This window comes from Egretta garzetta, unplaced genomic scaffold (assembly GCF_000687185.1).
Source record: "Egretta garzetta isolate BGI_Z169 unplaced genomic scaffold, ASM68718v1 scaffold828, whole genome shotgun sequence".
In the NCBI taxonomy this organism is placed as follows: Eukaryota; Metazoa; Chordata; class Aves; order Pelecaniformes; family Ardeidae; genus Egretta; species Egretta garzetta.
Genome location: NW_009260636.1, coordinates 295,272 through 317,378, shown reverse-complemented (window position 1 = coordinate 317,378; position 22,107 = coordinate 295,272). Strand labels below are relative to the sequence as shown.

The 22,107-nt window shown below is 39.3% G+C and overlaps 1 protein-coding gene across 3 annotated transcripts in view; it reads right to left on the bottom strand.

Annotated features, from left to right (window-relative positions):
* The window catches only part of NUMB (NUMB endocytic adaptor protein), an 89,538-nt gene extending 73,081 nt beyond the window's left edge, over positions 1 to 16,457 (bottom strand). For 2 of the 3 annotated variants that reach the window (XM_009645549.2, XM_035900961.1), the window contains exon 1: positions 16,198 to 16,452. The gene's annotated coding sequence lies outside the window, so the exon portion shown is untranslated. Of the gene's footprint in view, positions 1 to 16,197 lie in introns of all 3 variants that reach the window. The other variant, XM_035900964.1, reaches the window with a different exon arrangement.
* Positions 16,458 to 22,107: the final 5,650 nt, after the last annotated feature.

Sequence of the window (22,107 nt, the reverse complement as noted above, 5' to 3'; positions counted from 1 at the left end):
TTTTCCTGCTGCTTCTTTTTAATAACAGTATGCCCAAAACCCAAAATTGAACTCAGTATCTGAAGGCCCTAGCAATAGTTTCTTACTCTTATTCTATCTTACAGATTTCACTATATATAAGGAGAGGAGACATATCCTTAATAATGAGTTTCTCTCCAGGGCTAGAAATACCACAGGCCAGTCTTCAACGCGAAAGCTGGCCACAAGCTCATCACAGCTTTCCTGAGCGCTAACTGGGAGCAGTAGTAGCAAGCTCTGCTCGGCCAAATTTCCTCAAAGGACTTGCTTAAGGACATTCTGTTTTGAGAAATATCGATATGACCAAGACGAAGCTATTAAATATTACAATTTAAGTCCCCACCAGGTCACCTGTCTACATGAAGTTGCACATAAGCATATTGTTACTTCTGTGCACAACTGACAAGAAAACAACCAGCAGCAGACATTCATAAAGAGGAAAAAACAAAGTAAAAGGTCTTCAAGTACTGAATAATGTAATTTTCTGCTAGCTTTCCCAAAGCATATTGCTGGTTTCATTTGTTTTACAGTTTGAAATGTCAAGATCGATATGAGCAGTGCAGGAAAACTTAAAAAAATCCCCCCAACTACCAGGTTACAAGTGAAACAAAGAAACTGCAACCCAAATACACATATTTTGTATTACGCTGCTTACCACTGAACGAGAAAAACTGGTTTGCCCACATGGACAAAAGAAAAAGCATTACTTGTCCAACCAACGTTTCCCTAACTCAACTTTACAAAAATGAACATGATGTTTAGCCTATTCTTGAGGAAAACCCAATGACTGTACAGATTAAAGTATTTCAAGTCATCTACAGTTTCCCTTTCTGAATATGCGAAGGGCAGAAAACGGCAACAGTGGTTAGCCAGCACAGACTAAGACGATGGATGACATACAAAACCCGTAATGCCAGCACATCACTAAGGATTTGCACTTAACACAGCTGAAATGTTCGTGTGCTAGCTGAATATTTGAAAACCTTTGACAGCACTAACAGTTCCAAGAATAACAAGAACAGTCAAGATGCAACACTTCACCAGTAAAGCTGAACCCCACCTTCTTAAGCATCTCTTAACAATCTCCTACAGGAGATGTTTAGATACTGCCCTCCCCACCCCCTGCCTTTTGGTTTGGTGGTTTGTTGGGGTTTTTTTTTTTTGGTTTTTTTTTTAGTATCTGCCAACACTTGAAAAGCTAGAAGAATCCAGATGTCTTCCATTATCAGATTATCAGTTATTCTGCTTTTTTAGAATTTTTTTAACTCAGGATAATAGTTACAATTGTAAGGGCATTACAGATGAGAATTTCCAGCGACTAAGAGAACAGTGACAGCCAGAAAACTTGCTCCAAGCAGATATGGAATCTATGGAAACAGAGATTATTTTTTTATAATTTTTTTTTTTTAAAACCAACCACCTAGCTTACTGAGTTTGAAAATAACTGTTTCTAAGATTCAATGCTGCTGCGTACACATAGACCCAAGACCTGCAGAACATTTTTCTATCTTCCCTTAAGACCACAGCACCTTACAAAATTTGAGAAACTGCAACATTCAGAAAAGAATGGGCCACCTCTCCATGTTTCATACACAACATTTTCAGTTTTCTCCTAACAAGGATTATACCTACTTTCTATCGTTAGTATTGCATAGAATCTGAAGAGGACATAAAAAGGAAAATTAGTATTATTATTTATGCCCCACTTTAGACATTTTTGGCTATGAAAAGTCAACTTCCCCCCTCCCACCCCCCATTTGTTCTCTTCTCAGGGAAGTAATTCTTTAGCCTTAGATGTTAAACACCATAGGGAAATATCTTTAAAGTAAAATATTACTAGCTTTATAAAAACACTTCCTTGAATATTAGACCTAAACTACTTTAATATTCATTTAAAGGACAACTTTACTTTTTACAGACTTTTCTTTAATTTAAATAAATTAAATACACGAAAAGCTGCCTGCAGATGAATCAAGCTTTTTAATTCATCTGTGTCTATATATAAACAGAGGGAGAGGGGAAGAGTTACTATCTGTTTGTTTTAGAAACAACCACACACATAGCTTTCCAAGGCTGTTCATAAAAGATCTGTGCGTGCAGCGCATGAAGCCACCTTTGAACCATGCTAACAGGGTTTTGCATACAACAGGCTTAAAAGAATCCTCCAAAGTATCAGCTCATGGCATGTAACTATTTTCAGCTAGATTACATGGGGCATCCAATAGGCTTGATGATGAAAATTTAAGTTCTACCATACTAACAAACAAATTATAGGTACCGCTGTTCTTCCACACAAACTCATTCAATAGACTAAGATTCCCGAGTAAGACCACAAACCAAGTTCAAATTTGCTAAAAAAAGAACATAACAGTAGTTTGCATCATACTATCATACACTTCTTGTGTTGATATGACAACCGTTGGGTTTTTTCCTTTAACTTATTTGAAACACTGTCATCCTTCATAATAGCCTTCTCTCAATGAAGAAAAGATGACACACAAACACATGGAGCAGGCGCGATTAACTTAACACAGTAGATGTTTCTCAGCTCTGCCAAATATTAGTTGCAAAAGTCCGAGCAGCTGATTTCCTACTGCCTGATTCTACAGTTTAACTGTATTTGGTTTTATTTAAATAAGAAAACAGAGCTTTTTAATTTTGTGTATTTCTGCAGTCTGAATTTATGGTAACAATTTAGCCTTACATCAAATCCAAACTCGAACTGCAGTTTCAGAGTCTTTATCCATACCGCGTTTCTCTCTTCAAAAAGCAGATGGAGAAAGACAAAAGCTCTTGAGTGGGAGGAAGCAACAGCGAAAGGGAGGAATGTACCAGCTTGCCAAAAATGTGCCACAGCCTCTACAGTACAATGTTAATAATTCTGCCTAATGCAAATGCAATAAAGGTCAGCATTTTATATCCTGAGTCAATCCCTTTTCCTATTACTGGACAAAAAACATTATAGACTTTTTTTTTTTTTTTTTTTAGAATGACTCATTTTACTATTCCTTTAAAATGAAGGGTGCCATCTGTGGTTTCTAACAACATTTTTCATAAACTGCTTTCAGATGTATGGAACGAAATATTATTTTAAAGACTCTGGTTTGCTGTTTCTGGCTTTATTTCCAAAGGTTTGGACAACATTTTGCACTAAAAAAGCAGTGCAGTACAATAGGTTTTTCAACTTCTCTGGAAAAATAAGCACAATGCGATACTAAACTCCATCTTCCTGAGAGCCACTTTAAGAGAAGTTCATCTAAACAACTTAAAATAGACTAACTTGAAGCATATCCTATGCACTATTTGGAGTGCATATCAGTTCATATCTGGTAGAAAGGAAAGGGCAGGTTTTGACTTGCACCATTTAGCCATAACTATACTGTAGAAACATTTGATTTTAGATCCTGCTTTTTCTACTGTTAGTCCTATTATGTTCAGAAAATAAAATACTTTTAGAAGGAACACTCCACAGATTCTAATGTTTGCTTCACATCTTGAAAGCTCTTGCAACAGCCATACTAGCTACTCAGCAAATAAAGGAGGTGCTTCTAAGCTCATTTGTAATGCATCATTTCTTACATTACTAATTTGAGAATGAAACAGATCATACAGTAATACAGTAACAAACTCTTTCTTTTCTCTCTACTCAGAAATCTCCAGACCTCCATAATACAAGTATTTAACAAATGAAGAATGAAATGCAATCTCACTATTTCTCTCATAAACTCCAAGCTTCTGTCACTAGAATGGCCATAATCACAAAGTAACCTCTATTACCATGCTTTCACAGAGTTAAATAAAGGCATATAAACACCACAAAATTCAGCTGCATAATCTTAAATTCAAGTGGGTTAAATGTTTACCTTTGTGATCAGTTACTTGGATTAATGGGTAAATAGGAGCCCACCAGGGAAAGGAAAAGAAGGTGCTTCTACTTGTGTCCAGACAAGATTAGCGTTAGGCTTAATACTGCTTGTTTTGTACTTATGCCTGGGAAGAACAACATTTAATAGTAAAATCTGCCAATATCAGAAACTGACGCATTCAGAGGTAACAACAAAGGACAAGTTATGGTGACAGATGCCTTCTCACAGTGAAGTTATTTCAATATGGATTATGACAAGTCAAACATAAGCTTGTGTTTATGAAAAGTAACACAGACTAAATTTCCATCATAGGGACTATCTTGGATTCTAGTTATGCCAATAAGAAAGTGAGGGCTACTTGATGTTGACGCTGAAAAGGATGGAAGAAATGAGCTCAGAACGTGCATGCAGGGGAAGCGCCATCGGCACTCCACTCACCGTGTCTCCTTCACGTTTATCACTGAAGTACTGCCTACAGTTTGGGTGCCCACACTTTAAGAGAATCTTTGTAATATCAGGTCCCCACCTCTCTCCTTCTCTCTCTCTCTCTCTCTCTCTCTCCCCTCCCCCCCCCGCCCGAGTTCTTATACTCCAGTTAATTGACTTCTGAAATATCTAACAGCAAATTAAGCAACAACTAGATCATAATCTAAATGTCTGACAAAGACTTCAAACTTCTTTTCATCTCTTGCTTTTTTCCTGCTAGATCAAGTAGCTGGCATTTGATACTAGACTAATATTGGTAGCTTACTTTTAGCCACTGGAATAATTTGCCAAGAGATGTGAGGAGAATCCAACATTGCAAGTTTAAAAAAATATGGAGAGTGTGATTTACAGCATAAGCTATAGTTCAAATAAAACATGGCTTTGCTGCTTTAGGTCTACTTTGTGTAAGCTTTTACCACAGACTGTCACCAAAAGAAACTGTACTGCATCTAATTTCTAACTATAAAATAGGTTGACCTAGTAAAATATTTGCAATTAGACTACATTGGTTTAGTTCAAAATGGTGTCCCTAGGAAAGAATACAAAATGAGGAAAACAGACACTCAACATAAGCCTTATCTAAGCACCGGGAAGTTAAATGTGGAGACAGGAATGGATGTCTGCATGCCAGAGACAAGACTGTTTGCATTTTAAAGCTGCCACCTTTCTCCCTTAAAAAAAAAAGGAGCTGCTGGGGTAGTGACGGCAAGGGGAGACCCAGGCTGCGATACCAGGTGCCCAGTCCTGAACACCTCTAGGCTGAATGAGCTCACCATTTGGCATGGTAAGCCTTTAAATAAGCTAACACACATTATCCAATTCTTTTCTCTACGCGCTTAAGCAGCATTCTTCTCTTGAGACAAAAAAATTCAGTACTACTACTGGCCAAGTTCATTAATGACATAACATTTGGACCTCCTGGATAAGCCCACCTACCTGATAGGTTATCAGAGTCCTTAAACCTGGACAAAGAGGGAACTTGGTACCTTCTTATCTCAATAGGGAATTTCATAAAGGCCAACACTTGGGGCCTGCTCGGCACAGGCAAAGGGCAAGCGTGCAGCTAGCTCAATACCTGTACCCTAACCCAAATCACAAACTATGAGGGAGGGGGTCAGTAACATAAAATTTTTTACAGAATAGTACTCCAGCTCCCACAAAACTTTCATTTAAACAGAACTTTACCTGTGACTCAAAACGTGGGCAAAGACACACTTAACTAAAAGTCTAAGCATTTGTCTTTGCTGTTGTTTTGGTTTGTTCGTTTGTTTTTTGGTTTTTTTGTTGGTTTTTCTTTTTAAGTTTTAGTTACTCAGCAAATACTAGAACAGATCAGTTTAATTGGAGATGTGCTAAAATACATACTCCACACCACTGAGCTCTATAGAGCTATGGGAATGAATGCTATGCTCTTCTGTTAAAGAAATATTACTCCTTTTAACTCTTATCAGGATGAAGAGGGGATACCACAAGGCAAAGTTTGGGGCTTTTTTTTCCTCCAGAGAGAGGAAAAAAAGTTACAGCAGTTGCATGACCCAAAAGTAGACAACTTTAAACTTGGGACCCACTTTTGGAGAGCCCACTGTTTGCAGACTGAATCAATACACAGAGACAGACTCTCACTACCTAGGATAAAGGTAGGCTGAGCTATAGCGTACACGTTGTCCCCTACAACAAAGCCTACGACCCACCCAAGTAGCATCAGCCCAGGTCCACTGCTCATAAAGCCAAGGAGCTACAGAGCTGCCTTACCTCACAACTCTTGCAAAAGCCAAAGCAGATTGGGAAACACGGTGAAAAGACACAGCCAGAGCAGCTCTGCAAAGGCAGCATCTCTGAGACAGAGCCAGTACTGTGCAGCAGCCACAGAGGACCAGAGTGGTGCTGCGGCAGAGATCTGTTCAGTACAGAACCAGCTGTTGGTGGAAATTGTAATTCTGCATGGAGCTTGAGAGTAGCAGCTGTACTGCTTCCTCAGTCCAGCCGGGACACGACAACACTGCTGGTTTGGATGCATAGCAATAAGCACTAGCCAAGAAACCTTGTGGGATCCAAGTTGACTTTGCACCTACACATCTATTACTCAGCAATCCAGAGAAAATCCCAAAACAAAAAAAGAACAAGTATTGACTGTATTTGGGCATTACAAAGAGTCAGAAACAAAACAACAACAAAATTAGTCTTAAAGGCTGGATTTGGACCCTAAGCTAACAGCAGGCTATCTTTGATACAACCAGCAGGCTTCAAAGTATGGCAGCCACTAATAGCTCAGCATATCAGGATTGAACTAATAGCAACCTGTTGTTCATCTTTTCAGAAAGCACAGAGGATAACCTACAACCTGTAAGTTCAGGCTTTTACTCCATCTGCAGCATCATCATCCCTGGTAGCGTATTAAAATAAAATTTAAAAAATCTGGTTTTATCCAGTGTTGACAAAATCTGTTCCACTTGGGACTTCATGGTTAACTACAATTAGGGCACTGTAACACAAAGCATTGAGAAGAGGTAAACGGCAATTTTGCCAACCCTAGGAATTGTTTCAGTAGACCTATATAAACTATTGGGAGTCAAATGTTAAATGCCAAATTAAGTCTGTCTTCGCTTGTCTAGTTTCTGACTGTACTAACACCAATAGTTTTTCCTAACACCGGTAGTTTTTCTATTAGGTAGACTTCACAGACTAAATTTAAAACACATAACACCGATCACTATAAACTGCACTTCACAATTTCTTCTTGACTTTGGCAACGTTCTCCCCCAGTTATTAGAGGAAACCTTTGAAAGATTTGAACCATTATACAGAGAGTTTCAAAGTAACTGATGTCTGCCTTCATTAGATAATTAAAGAAGAAAAGCTGAAAAGATTGCTTTAATATGGATTTAATCAAACACTTGTATGTAACGGGAACCTGGTACTTTTTATTGTGTTATTAACCATTACTAGACCTTATCTTAGTCCTGCTTCATTTGAATACACATTCTCAAGAATGCCCAGCTTAACAAAGCAAAGGAAACCTATGAGAAATTCAGCCTTTTCTGTTCTCGACACCTAAATTGCCTTCAAGTTTAGGAGCACAAGAGAAGAGATAACTAATAAAAACAAGTAGTTTTGCACCTTACCTGTGAAGTACGTCTCAGCTACTTTTACAGATTATCCTTCTGTGAAGAATAATCTGTCTATCAGCCAGTTACCACAAAATCAAGGAGATCCTCCATTGCAAGTCTGCATGTTTTAGACTCAAATTCTACTGGCAAGTTTACCTGTTGCAGAATTTTGTTTGCCAATAGGGCTAGATATCAAACCACTTCAGTATCAACACATTACCCAATTTCCAGACATGCATATTCTTTTTGCTATCCCTATTATTTTTATTTTAAGTTCTATTCTGTGACTGAAAGCTGTACAAAAAGAATAGTACAGAAGACTAATGCAAAGCTTATCTAGAGATGGAGACTTCATGTTTGTTTGGTAGCAGTATTAAGCCAAATAATGATCTCTAAAATCATCTTACTCCAACAAGCAAGCCCTTTTCCTAAAAGTTGATATTATCATTTGTTAATAGGCTAACTCTTTCTCAACGCTGCTAATACTCTTTTTTTGGGAGTATCAGCTCACATTCAGCCTCCTGTAATCAGAATTAAAAAATTACCACATACCTTCTGAGCATTGTAGATTGGCACTTGTGGTTAATACTGCCATAGTCCCTGTAGAGTTGAGACTCAGGAGAGAAACTGGAAATGGCCATTTTTCCACCTCTACTGCTACCAACTGACCCAAGATTCTCTTAGCAATCAGGTTGAAACTACCTTTAGAGGAAGGATTCCTACAAACAAGACTTCATACTTAAGTCCTGTTAGTTGAAAAACATTACCTATTTTCAGTCATTGTTATTTTCCAGCTTACCCAGCATTAAGAATCATGTTGTCTGCTTCAGTGGATGTATCTTCACTCTCAGCAAAGCCAGTCACAAGGGATTTCTGGGTGTTTAAGTCTACGTATTTTAACAGAAATTTTAATTGTTAGATTAATCATGAACACTAGTAAATTCATGAGCCTGAAAAGCTTCAGTTGGCATGACTGAACTAATTGCAAAATGAAGTTACAGACTTGTGACTTATCATAACTGTGAGATCCTTCCCTCATTTTTGTATCCAGAATTGATTTTAAAAGCATCATGATAGACCTTGTGGCTCCAGCATCCACAAAGAAAAAACCACACGAGCTTTGCAAGTCACCTGTATTTAAATAGATAGTCTAATTACTTAATTTCTTGGGGCTTTTTATTTCTCCTTGAAGTGCCTTTTGAACATACCCTTTTGTCTTCAGGAACTGATGCATTTTTTAACCCCTGAAAGTGAAAGAAGATCAAACTTAAAGTAAGACTGTGGGAGGAAGAAAAATCTTGTCTTACACCTGCCTACTCCAGGATCATTGCTTATGTTAACCTAGCGTGGGACCCAAGAGCCACAAGGCAGAACATACCTTGAATAGCAAGAGTTTTAAAACAACACATTCCTTCACTCGTGTTGCTAGTCCTTCTTCGGTGCAGACACCATTATCTCTGTGCTAATAAAACAAATCACTTCACTGGAAAACAACCATGCACCAAGTCCTCCAATGCTTTTGCAGGAAGATCTTCACTTGCACAATTTGGTCAGAGGCCTCTAGAGCCTGTAGCTTAGCAATCGCTCTGAAACCAGCACCCCATCTTTGACCCTCAGCAGCGGCAGGCAGCAAGTCCTCCCAAAAGCACTTGTGGGACTGGGAGGAAGGCTGCTGGTGTAAAGGGACGGGAGCTGGAAACCACAGCCAGGTAAAAGCTTCCTCTTAAGGTTTGCCTGTTCTGAGCAAGCATTCCTCACTAAGAAAGAAGCATGAAATGTTGTTTCATCTGCTCAGTATGAAAATGGACCTTTCCAGGGTAAAATCTGCCCTTTCAAGTCTTCTGAAAGTTTTAAGCTTTTAAGCTTTCCCACTTGAAGAATAATGGAAAACCAGGTTTGACAAGAAGAAAATTAATTTTATTCATGATCAAGTTTTATGAAATGAGTAGAAGAACGGAAAAAAAAACCCCTTTCGATATCAACTTTAAAAAGGTGGATTTCATCCAGATTATTTCAGAATCAAACAAAAACTGCTTTCCAAAAGCCTCATGCAACATTTCTGCTAATATGCATTCTCACTTTGAAGACTCTCAGCTTTTTTCCTAGTTCAATTTCTGCTAAACTCTTCCCTTTGAAACAAACCTGTTCACACTCATAGTGAAGAGCTTTTCTGAGACAAGTCGCATCAGAACAGTTGCAAAGTCAGAATCTGAAATAAGCACTAGCATAATTAAACAAGTTGACTAAACCTAGCTGGACTGAATGAAGGCAAGTCACCAAATTCATTCTCACTATAATTTAAAAAAATTAGATGAGTTTTATAAGAAATCATTTCAGGAGGGAGGATGTCAGCAAACAGCTTGGATTATCAATCACTTTCATTACCCTAACACCTCGTTTGTATTAAACAGCGCTCAGAGGCATCCATTATTTATAGCCTTCCCCAGGCTCAGACTTCTCTGCAGCTATCTCCTTAAGGTATATCTGCAGGACTATCTCCACGCCTAAGCACAAGCCTCACACTTCGTTTCGAGGCAGCCCGCTCTGACACCTACCAGCGGAACCCTGTGCCCACGTACAAGCTATTTCACAAAGGTGAAGGCATCAAGGAATTAAAAAAAACCAAACCAAACCAAAACAAAAAAGTCAGTTTCACAAAACAAAGCAAGAGTTGCTTGCCAAATCCAGAAAGAATTTTGATCTTAGTCTCCAGCAAAAGAGGGACGGGCTATCTGATTCTGCTTCATTTGGAATAGATAAAGCCTCTGACTAAAAATCTGAGTGCCTGTCTACACACAGAGATCAAGAACTTACTAGAACAATGGGTACAGCTTTTCTAGAAACACCAGAACACCCACTTTCAAAGACACCATCACAAGAATAACCCCTTATTACTTCAGGCATAAAAATAAGGTTTACCCAACAGACGCATACAGCTTGTTTGATCACCTTTACAACACTAACACACAGGAGACCTGACAGCTCCATTCAGCAGAGCCAAATCACAGCTGAGCCACAGCAACTAAGCTGTCCATTTGGCGTCACACACCAAAAAGAAGGGGGTAGGGAGAAGCGTACACACTCTCATTTCTCAAAATTGACCATTCCTAATAGAACTCAAGTCCAAATAATGTCCTGTCAATGAATTACTAACACTAACAAATATAGAGGCTTTTAAAGCGAAGAGTAGGAACAGATTACAGTGTTTAAATGGCAAAAGCACCTGGCCTTTATAATGGCACACACAGTTTGGCATCCACAATAAAACTGAATCTACAACAGTTATGCTTGGAAGTTTTAGGCAAAACCAGACTCCTTTTAATAAAAATCAAAGCATACATAATCCCATTAAGATTTTTCTAGATCAGCTGTTCTCATCACAGAACTAAACAAACTGGGAAACCACATATTTCAAACTCTGCTGTTTACTGCCTATGAAAAGTCAGACTTGCATGCAGCAATGCTCAATCACCACTCTTTAAAGAAAAAGAGACTGGAAACTAACAGAGTCAGAAAGTTCCACAGAAATGTTAAGGATAAAGTACTAAGGTATAGCTGAATTAGCACAGCAGGCATCTTTACTAGGAAAACTGATTAAAGTGTACTTAATATTAAGTTTCTTCTCCCAAGTTAAACGTAACATGCACGTTTACTTTAAAATAACTTTTAAAAACCATGATTACTTGGCATTTAGCGTCACAGAGTATTATCAAAAAGTTGGCTGGAGCAGACTGAAATTAAACACTTCCTCCTCCCCAAGTAAATTTTACTGAGTCTATAATCATACAGCATTTCTTTCATGGCTAAAATTCTTTAGCTCTTCCATAAATACAAGGTGTTTACCTCACTAATAACTGGTCCATGTGATGAATTTTCAAATTTAATTGAGCTCAGCTATACTTCAGGTTTCCTTGCACAGGCTGTTTAAAGTTAATTTTTTTTCCCCCCCCAGAAATTCTGTACTCTCAGCAGACCTTGTTTGGGAAGTAACAGCCTGATAATCAGCTATGTTACCAGTCAAAAAGTGGGTACTTGGTACTGCTACACCCTTTTGCTGGCAAGGTAAATGGTAGTTAACATTAAAAGGTAGTGACTTGATGCTTCAGTAACACAGAACACAGTAACAAGAGTGATCGTGTCACAGCTCTAGAGTGAATCGACAGTTCCACATCTTTAACAAGTGAAATACAGACTTGTACAGATTGTACCAAACAGTTAGGGCAAGTGGCTGCACCTGCACGCGCTGGTGCCTCGGGGTTTCAAGCAGAGAAATACAAGTTCTGCTATGTTTGATGCAGCCTTTCTGAAAGCAAGAGCTGATTAAATGAAGAAATTTCAGAAACTAACATATAAATGCTTATTTACATTACAGCATCTGTCTCAAAAATCAATGCTCACTGAGCTCTCCGTATTGGAAGAGGCAGCTCCTGAAATAAATAAGCTTTCCTAGGCAGACAAGAGGGTCCTCTTCCCTCCCGAGAGGCAGAAAGAAGGGCAGTCAGCAATGCAGCAAGATGAAAACAGGCATTAAGGACCCATAAGCAATAACCTCCTTCCTCTCACAGCCTAAAAGTTTGCCATTGCTCAAGCTTTTGCCTAAGTGAAGTTCTCCAACACTCCTGTTCCCACGCAATCCCAGCACTTGTTCCCTTTAGTTGTGGCTACACAGCTCAGGCACCAAACAGATCTCCTCAAAGCTGGTACTTCCCCACCACTACCCACCTAACACCAGCCTCCCTGCCACATGATCAAGTAGCCCTCATTCAAAACACACACACAGACCAAGTAAGAGTGTTACATCCATACACTAAAGAGGGGAGGAAGGAGGAAAAAAAAAAAAAAATTGCCCCCAAGTCCCTTCCACCACCCTCTCCTCCTTCAGCAGGGGGCCCTCACAACTGGGCTTGAAGGCCATGCTTGCCCTTGGCCCATCTCTCTAGTCCAGTGCATCTTTTATTACTTTTTTAGGAATGAGGAACATCTTTCAAAGTGATGACATAAAACACTTCCCCCTCAGAAAAAGTTGAAACACTGTACTTTTTCAAGGGCAGCTCCTTTTTTGTTTACTACTTTGTGCAATTTCCTCCCCCCCTCCCCAAACACACAAACAACCTTTTTGCTCTCCCACATCTCAACAATCATCAGCAAGCCACTTCCACATGGAAATCCAAGCGAGGTTTAACTAACTGCAAATAATCTTCTCTGTTCCTTGCACTGGAGAACCTAAACTGATGTAAACTACAATCCCTTCACATTTAAGACCAGTTTTCAGGAGGTGGCTGTACCAAACCAACTGCCCATTGCTCCCCCTAGTTCCCTTTCTCCCCTTACACCAGCATTTGTCAGACCATCAGAGACAATTCAGCTCATCACAGCAGCAGAAAATACTTTTTCCTGGTTTCATTGAATGGTTATGGTTTCCAAAGGAGTCAAACACAAAAGACACAGCAGAAGCACATGACAGGCAACAAGACCGCTTCTTCCAGTGGCAGCAAATGGTCAGGTTAAGAATACACGAGATATCCAGGGCCACCTTAGACATCCTCAGCAGTGTCATTGCCAGAATCAAAAATACTTGTTAATGAACAGGCCTTGCTTGGGAAATACATTTTTGAACTTACAGCTCACACCCTGCGCTGTTTCTCTGAATGTTATAACACTGCCTAGAGGCACATCTACCACCTCCTTCAGTGGTATTTTAGAAGGAATGACCCATGAACCACAGAAATGTTTTAAACTTCAAAAGAGGCTTACAACTATAAATCCCAAGGGTTATAAGCATCTTGCAGCTTAGAGCGTGGCACCTTAACCCTAGAAAGTAAGAGGACTCCAGTCTCGTCTCTGTGTTTTATTTGCTATGCTGAGCAGTAAATACCCTTTCTTTCCAATGACATTCTCGCATTCCTAACTTTCCACCCTGTACCGCACAGGAGAACCAAAACATGATTCACAGCCCTGAGTCTGGCATGCCAAGAACCTACACGTTAACGTTGCAAAATTTAAGTCTTCTGGGTTTAACCCCAAATAACCTATTAGCAAATAGATCTGTAGAACAAAATAAAAATTAAGCCAGATCTCAAGTTTGTCTCTCACTAAAAGAACCCGCACCTTTCCCCTTGAAGTCTCTATGGGAGAAGGTTAAGGAAAATAAGGAGAGGGGAAAAAAAAAGAAAAAAAAAAAAAAAAAAAGGAGAGAGGATCCATCAACCAGCTTCCTCTTCAACACACCTGTGTTACACCATGGAACATTCTAGTTAGCTAAATCAGCAAAGAATTTGCAGTTTTCTTCAACATCCTTTACTGTCTGTGTACCACAAGAATTCTGTTTTGAATGAGTCCTACACATTGGATTTATTTCACTAATCAACACAGAATTATACAATCTGCTATTGTCCTACCTCTCCCCCTTCCTGTTGACCTGAATTTCTGATATTCAGGTGTTCCATTAGTCACAGTTAAAGAAGTACTCTGCTACCTGCTTAAAGACCACTACACAATGATATAGACTTATTACAAAATAAAGGAGAATTTTAAGCACGTTAAACCATTCTGATGGCCTTTCAGAAACTGTAAGTGATATTCCTATTCCCAGAAAGATGAGTCATAAAAACCTTAAATGGATGTGAAGAACTTCCTTAATTTTGCTCTGGACAAGACTGAGACAAATGAAATATGTTACAATCTAAACAGTAACTGCCTCACACATTTTCCATGCGCCTGAACTTAAATGATCCTAACTCCATTAGGAAATGGTAACTGTAAGAAAATAATATATGTTAATGACAGTTCTCTTGGTTAAGTCCTTTACAAATGTTACTGTGACTAAAGACTTGTGAGGGGGGTACGGGGACATGAATTCCTATCTTCAGGAAAATAAAAACAACTCCTAAATGGCATGAACAGAAAGAATTAGCATTAAAACCCAGGACCTTCTGTAACCCAATTCCAAACTTAAAAGAGCGGGTAATGAAGTCCCCAAAGTAAACACAGAATTATGTAATTTCTAATTCAATACAGCAATGTGGCTTGCTTTAGCGCCTAAGCATAAATGAGATTCATGTCCATACACTCCATACCAGGATTACTAGGGGAACATTACTTTTTTCTTTTTTTTTTTTTAAACAGCCTATTGAAGCTAAATAAGTACTCATTAATGACACCTGACATAGTGACTACTATTTGTTTCTAAAAGATGAAAACACCTAATGTGGTGCTTCTGAGAAAAAAAATAAACAAAAAACCTCTAAGACCATCCTTGCTACTTCCCTAAACCAGTAATTGTCCTCAGTCATTCTGACATGCCTAAAAGAAGCAAGAGCTAAGAATTACCAGGATTCAACAGACTGCTTTGCTTACACCTCAAGAGCTATTAAGTCCTGAGTGGAAGGGCTATTCACAGTTCCATGTAAATTGCTGTTGAGAGAAGCAATTCCCCACTTTCTGAAAACAGAATGTCCCAAGAATTAGGCCTGCAGCTTTAAGCTAGTATTGTTTAGAGCCCTGCCAGCCATACATGCCTTATAAATGCTGCACCACACGGTAAACCAGGGATAGTGCAGTGCAAAACCACAATTTTCTACCATGAACTGTTGGTGCAAAGCAAGTCCTGGAAGATAGAATTAATTCTAATCTGAATTTCAAAATACTATGGCTATAGCCATTTTATACCTACCATAGAACCGCAGTCCTCAGGATCTGGGGGTGATACAATGTGAAACTGGCAGATACCAATCCCTTTTCCACTGAAGAAACTGGGACAGCAATTTACAGTAGATTGATCCAGTATCTCTGCACAGAACTAGACCGGATGTAATGCTCTCAAATAGATGAGTCAACAAACCATTAGCAATTTCATGAAGATAAAGGCAAACATAGTTGCAACTCATCAGTTTTTATACATGTGATACATCTCACAGCAGAAAGATGCACATTAGAAAGTTGAAAGACCATCTTTGAAAGCAGAAAGGAAGCTTATGCAGAATTTACCTAGACCGAAAACTGAAGCAGCAAACTGAACAATAAGCAATCAATTATGTAAAAGACACATTAAGAAGACTGGAATAAGCACGTTTGTACATTTTTAGATGTAACTGGAGCCAAAGACAATAAGTGAAGGGTCAAAAAAACCCAACCCCATAGCCTAGCCCCACGGAAGAAATTAAGTTTTCCATTTTTTGTAGAAAATCTGAAGCAAGGAAGATTCTGAGACTACTTTTTTTCCCTAAGGTAACATTATCATTAGCAAGATAAACTGTATCTTCACAATCACCTCATTATTCATTTGCCTACATTTTGCCCACACCAATTGGTTCCATTTCTCACATGATCTAATGCTGTAGAAAGCAAAACATCCATTCAATTACTGCTGTTTACTTGCAGTTAGAGGGCTGCACAGCCTTTCCTTGCAGAAATCCCTACTTCTAGAGCTATTGTGTGAGGGGACAGAACTACGTCTGGCCCCTGGATTGTGATACACTATATGGGGAGCAAGGGCGAAGGCAATGAGTGAAACCCAGTTGGCTCAGGTAACATCTTGCCATCTACTAGAAGCGGACAGCCAGAGAATGTGGTAGCAGTCAGGAGATCTACCGTCACTGATGGATTTGAGATGTGTTCCCATCTCCGAAACCTACATCCTATGGCAAGACAATCAGCAGTTCGCTGCTCATGTAACCAGAGCTACAGATGCCTCTACTGAACAGGCACGGAGCCATCATTACCTGTGCCATGTTATCGGCGGCCTCTCTCCTATGCAGAGATCACTTATGCATCTAGAAGAAACCAGGGAAATAGCTCCTGAAGGCATAATCTTCACCTCAGGCAGGACCTTTTGAGGGTGAGGGAGGCAGACAGGACCACTTCCAAAACGTACTAGCTCACAGTTTCATTAGCTGTATGCGCCAGATCTGTGCCACTTCCTTTTAGCAACAGCACAGCCCCTCTGGCTCTTTCTCCCCCACCCAAAGCTCCAGCTCTAGCAGAAGTAGAAACAGGGAACTGATCCTGTTGAAAACAAACCTGGAAAAAAGAAATTGTTTTTATCTTTTTTTCAGTTCAAGAAAGGAATATATAATCAAACAGTCCCAGGATGCTAAACTGTAATTCAAAAGGGCAAAAAGTTTAGCCATCATCAGGCAAGACTGGAGATAAGTCACGATCCAGCATCTCGGACAATTCCAGAATACCTCACATTTCCAAAATGTTTCTTACATCTGAATACCTTTTTTTTTTTTTCCTGAAATGCAGGAGATGAAAGAGAGTACTAAACTATCAAATCAACCAAAATGCTGCAGGTGAGAGGCAACATCCAACAGAAGGCAAGCTGTTTTGTGAAAAACTTTTTTTTTCCAACCAAGTGACTATACTTACTCACAGCAAAGCACTGCAGTGTGTTATTAAGAAATTAAGACAGGAAATTGAAGAATAAGGAAATTAAGACAGACTCGGATAGATTTTCATCCTGGATTTCCTCAAAAATAATTATTTTGATCAACTTCCTTATCATCCTTAGCATTTTCAAAACAAGTATAGCAGTTCAAAAATTCACAGGACCTCACTGTATTTGGTGCATCTGTATTTCTACCTTAGCACTGCCTGCCTCAGAAGAAAGGAAGAACTACATCTACAGTACTAGAACAGCAATTTAACAGTTATAAAATTAGTATGTGTTAGAGACAAATTCTTTTTTTTTTTTTTTCCACTTGAATGATGAATATTGTTTACTCTGTAAGATTTGCAGAATTGGGCCCTTAGCTTAAAGTCAACAAATACTGTAGGCAGAAAACCACGTTGACTTTTTCTAGTCCCAGTTACGTTGCTGGTCCATGCACGAGCAAGATACTAAACACTATGTGGATATGACTACCTTGAGACCAAACTCCTGCACACGAAGTAAATGATGTCCAAAGCAAGAGTTAATTACACAGAGAATAACTGATAACAACTGAAAATAAAATTGAAGTACAGGACCATGTCTGAAATGTGAGGTAATGGAGATGAAACTGTATTATGTCTGTATCAACAGCTAAGACTGTGCATTTAAGCAATAAAGAGTCATTTCTGAGGCATGCATTCTGTACTTCTAAAAATGAGGAAAACTTTCAGATAGTACTATGCATACACCTCTTTAAAGGGGTGTGCCCTACCTTGCTAGACAGCAAAGAAACATTTATGTATTTTGGCTGTTCAAGTTTCTGCCAAGCCAATCTTACAAGCTTTCCTTTAATGCCTTTGAACAATTACGAATATTTGTATTGCAGTATTGAGGAAAAAACAACAGTGACCTTATTTGGAGGATAATGCTGACAGACTTTGAGTGTTCCTTATGAAAATCCAAGACACAAAGTATTCAGAGGCTGGTAAAAGGCTAAGAAAAAAACCCTAAGGATTATCTTGCTATTCCTGTGGGCAGCACAGAAATGACTTAACTTAGTTACCATCCCATTCATTACAGTCTGGTGGAGGAGTCTCTAGGCCATCTAAGCTAGCAGGTCAGAATTTGCCCAGACAAAATAAAACCTGAAGGAAAAAAAAAAAGCTGTATAATGCTATTACAGACATTTAAATGAAATGATAAACAATCCGTATTCCATGGTGCATGATGCACCTAACCATAACACATCCAGAGAGTTCGACAGAGCATTCAGTGACTCTTCTATTTGCCAGCTGCACACAGTAAACCCAAGACACAGCTTAGATTAAAAAAAACAAAAACAAAAACACCACCTATGAAAAGGCTGTTATAAAAACAACTATTTTATAGAATCTTTCAGTAAATATCCTGACAAAAAGATAGAGGCCAACTGAGTGGCAGTCCTTCGTTCCCTTGAACGAGGCTAGCTTTCTGCTACCAAGCTAAGAGAAATAGGCAGGGCTGCCCAGTTGCTCAAAGACTGAGTGGCTTTTTACAGGCTACTTCCTTTACACAGGAAAATCCGTGCGTGGCACAGTTGAGAGGCACTTTAAACAAACAAATTGCCTCTGAAAACCAAATTCATGTCATTTAAAAAAGAGCAAGTAATCCTGATGTGTAAATAAATATGTATACAAATGTCATGACACTCTGATTTCAAAGCCACCCCATGCAAATCCAGTTAAAGAAAGAGCACGTTACACAAGAGATGTTCTCCATGTATACACTGTAACCTATGCAGAAATACCAAAATTTATAGACACAAGCAAAATTGAACACAATATTAAACTAACCTCTAATAATGTTCAAGGCCTGTTAATATGAGAGTGCGCACAATTAATTCTAACTATTAACAAGACTACTGATAATTCACTGGGGGAGAGTGGAAGGAAAGAAACCCCCAAATGCTGCTATATCAGTAAATATCTGCTAAAATACAAAAAGCAAAACCAGTATCAGAGCCACCAAATTCTATGAAACCTGGTCCAGGCACTTTAATTCTCATGCATGGTATTTTCAGGCTGGGTTAGGGAATTTGACGCACAGGTGATGCACATTTCAACCTGAAAGGTGATGACCCGACAGAAACACAGACTCGGCATTGATCAGGACTACAAGGAAGAACCCGCACAGGAACCCTGGCCCAGCACAAAGCACTAAACCTTCACGAGTACCACCTTAATAACAGGTAAATTCCTTCTTGGGCTTTTTTAGACCAGATTAAGCCTCACAGGCTTTTTGGAAATAGCATCACATCTCATTTTAGTAAATGAAAAATAATTTTTTTTTCAATAAAATAGCCAACCTTATTAAAAAAAAAAAGTATATACTTTACAAAGGCATATTAGTAAAGCAGAGGGAAAGGCTGCAAAATTTATCTGTCCCACTGCTGAGACGTGAGCCAGCCACAACATCCAGAGCACAGCCTGTATGGCTCTGTAGCCCTGCAGTTATAGCAGTCTGTCAAAATAAAATGGGTATCAACTGTCTTTTAATGAGAAAAAGTACCCACTGATTATTTTCCACAGAATTTAGGTTATTTCTTTGCGTAAGAGACAAATATTAGAGCAAAAAGCGAAGCCAGCAATTAAGTTTCACGGGACTATGGCATTTGGCTAGTTGCTTCACATAAACTGGTCTCATGCTACCGAATTCCAGAAAAAAAATCCAAGAACGAAATTAGAAGATCACTCTTAAATACATTTAGAAGGAAGGAACATACTTGCTTTTCCCTCATACTGCGCCCACAAAGTAAAAATACAAATCCAACACTTTTACCATTAGTTACTAAACAAAAGTTAGACCTGGCCTACATCAATTGTGAACCAAATTTCTATTTGTGTCATTCCTCCATACAGGGAGCAAATTCCCATGTCTCTGCAGATTTTTACTTCAGCAGTTGATGAGTTAATACCTTTGAAAGCAGACTATCCTCACTCAAAATCTTAAGTCAACACACAAAGATATCAGCTAACTGAAGACCCAAGCAGCGAACAGACAATAAGCATCGACTTGCAAGGCAAACAGTAACCAGGAGAGCTGGGCAGTTACACGCTCAGTGGTGCCCACCAGCAAACCACACAGCCTTGGAAAAGCCAAGGTATCCTCAGTCCTGCTGGATTACAGAAATGAGCTGCTTTAACAGTCTGAAATCAGTTCACTGCCGAGAGCGGAGCCTCAACACAGGCTTGAACTCCATTAATCAAGTTTAAACAACATTAAAAGTAGAAGGAAAGCCCGACTCTTGAAGTTTGGAGTTTTTTCCCTAGAAAAATAAACTGATTAAAAATGGTCACATCCAGGTTAAGAACAGTTAGCATACAGGAAGAGCAGTTCTGGCCAAGTGCACCAGTATATATTTTTTCTTAATAGTTGCGGTAGTACTTGTAGCTCCCAGATCTGTGCGCTGTGAAGCAGCCCAGGCCAATGACCAAGTACGTACCTACAGAAAGGAGCTCAGATTAATAAACTCTCTTAAGTACACATAAAGATTTAAGAGTACCATTTACAATCCAATTCACCAGGAAGTTCCAGATTGTTGTTTCCTAGGAAAGGAAAGGTAACCAGAAAAAATCCAAATAGTTTGGTCCAAGTCTTAATACACTGTATTTGAAACCCCTATTTCACTTAGAAGGCTAATAGCTTTGGTTCTGGCTTCAGTATCAAAACCCACCAGCAAAATCTCACACATCCTACAGATTCCGCACTCAGAAGCCAAGGGCTTGTTTCTGACCCCCAAACTCTGAAGTGAACAGCTTCACATTTTCCTCAAGAGCACCTTTACATTTTGGCATCCTTATTCCTCTTTCAGCCAGTTCCTAACACACAAATCATTTGTCCTGACACACTTTCAGTCACAGCTCTGCAGAAACAGAAGACATATAAATTAACATCCAGAAACATCTTTAAGCCATCACATCTGATAACTACAGAACATCAGGACTCTGCAAAGAGTTACTCTCTAAGGACAAATGCTGAACAAAACAATTCAAATTTTCATAGAGGTATCTCCTACAACACACTTAAAAGGATTCTGGATGAATGTGTTACTGCAGTAACACATGACATGATGCCATTTACGCTTCTAGACTGATGGCAGCCTATTAATGCTTGTGAGTCTCGGTCAATAATGACAAGAAAAAAAAAAAAAAGAACAACCCAAAACATTGCCTTCTGCACAGTGGAACAGTCGTCTTGATATGGCTTGTTATGAAAGTTTTTTTTCTTTCTGATGCAATATCTGCTTTAACTATATACTGTAAAGAACATCAGCTCAAAATGGGTATTTGATGGATCCCACAATTAAGATGAGAACAATTCCTCTTCCAGACACAGCTGGGCCAGTCTGAGGTTGCTGCACTTCATCCGCCACTCACCGCCATTACCATCCACATCAACATGTCAGCTGAGAAAAAAAATGGCAGAACACTCACCAATTTATTGGAGGTTTCATCAGCCAAGCCAGCTTAAAACAGTTTGCTATAGGTCTTTGTTAACCCAGGTCATGTTGATGGAAAGGTACGGTTCTAGAAAAGCTTCAGGGACTTTGAAACAGACCTACTATGGCCACATCTCCCACCCCTTAACTCATTCACTTCGACAGGAAGTCCCATTCCCATCCCCTGACCTGGATGGTCAGCCAGTTCCGAAACATGATCCAGCCAAAATCCAACAAAGCAAAAAAGCAATTAATTACCAGCCTGATTAACTCCCTGACTTTGCTTAACTCACAGCCACAAAGGCTTCCTTGCCAGCAGGGGAAGATTCACTGTCAAGGAGGAGGCAGGACCACCACAGCCCCAGTTTAAGCTGCCAAGTTTCTTGACAAGCTTAGGCAAAACTAAAATAGAGCTGCTTCAGAAAAGAGTGGTCACAGCCGCCTCCCCCTCCTATGTGAGCAGTAACATTTGCATAGCCATGAAGTCAGCCTGCTTAGGCAATTGATCCAACTGAAGCTCAACATTTTTCTGTACAGCTGTTTTCAGCTGGATCAGCGAAGAAGGAAGGACTGACAGGAAAATAGCTCCTTTTGGTGAAAGCACTGTCAAAGAAATCAAAGCTGCTCTGGTGGTAATGTGGTAACATGACTGTGGAGGACACGTTAAGTCTTAGCTCGACAGAGTTTACACTTGGTATTCTGCAGAAAAAGAAAAGCAAGATGCTCTAATGTCACTTACTAAAATTGAGATCCCTGGACTGAACAAGTAATCTGTAATTT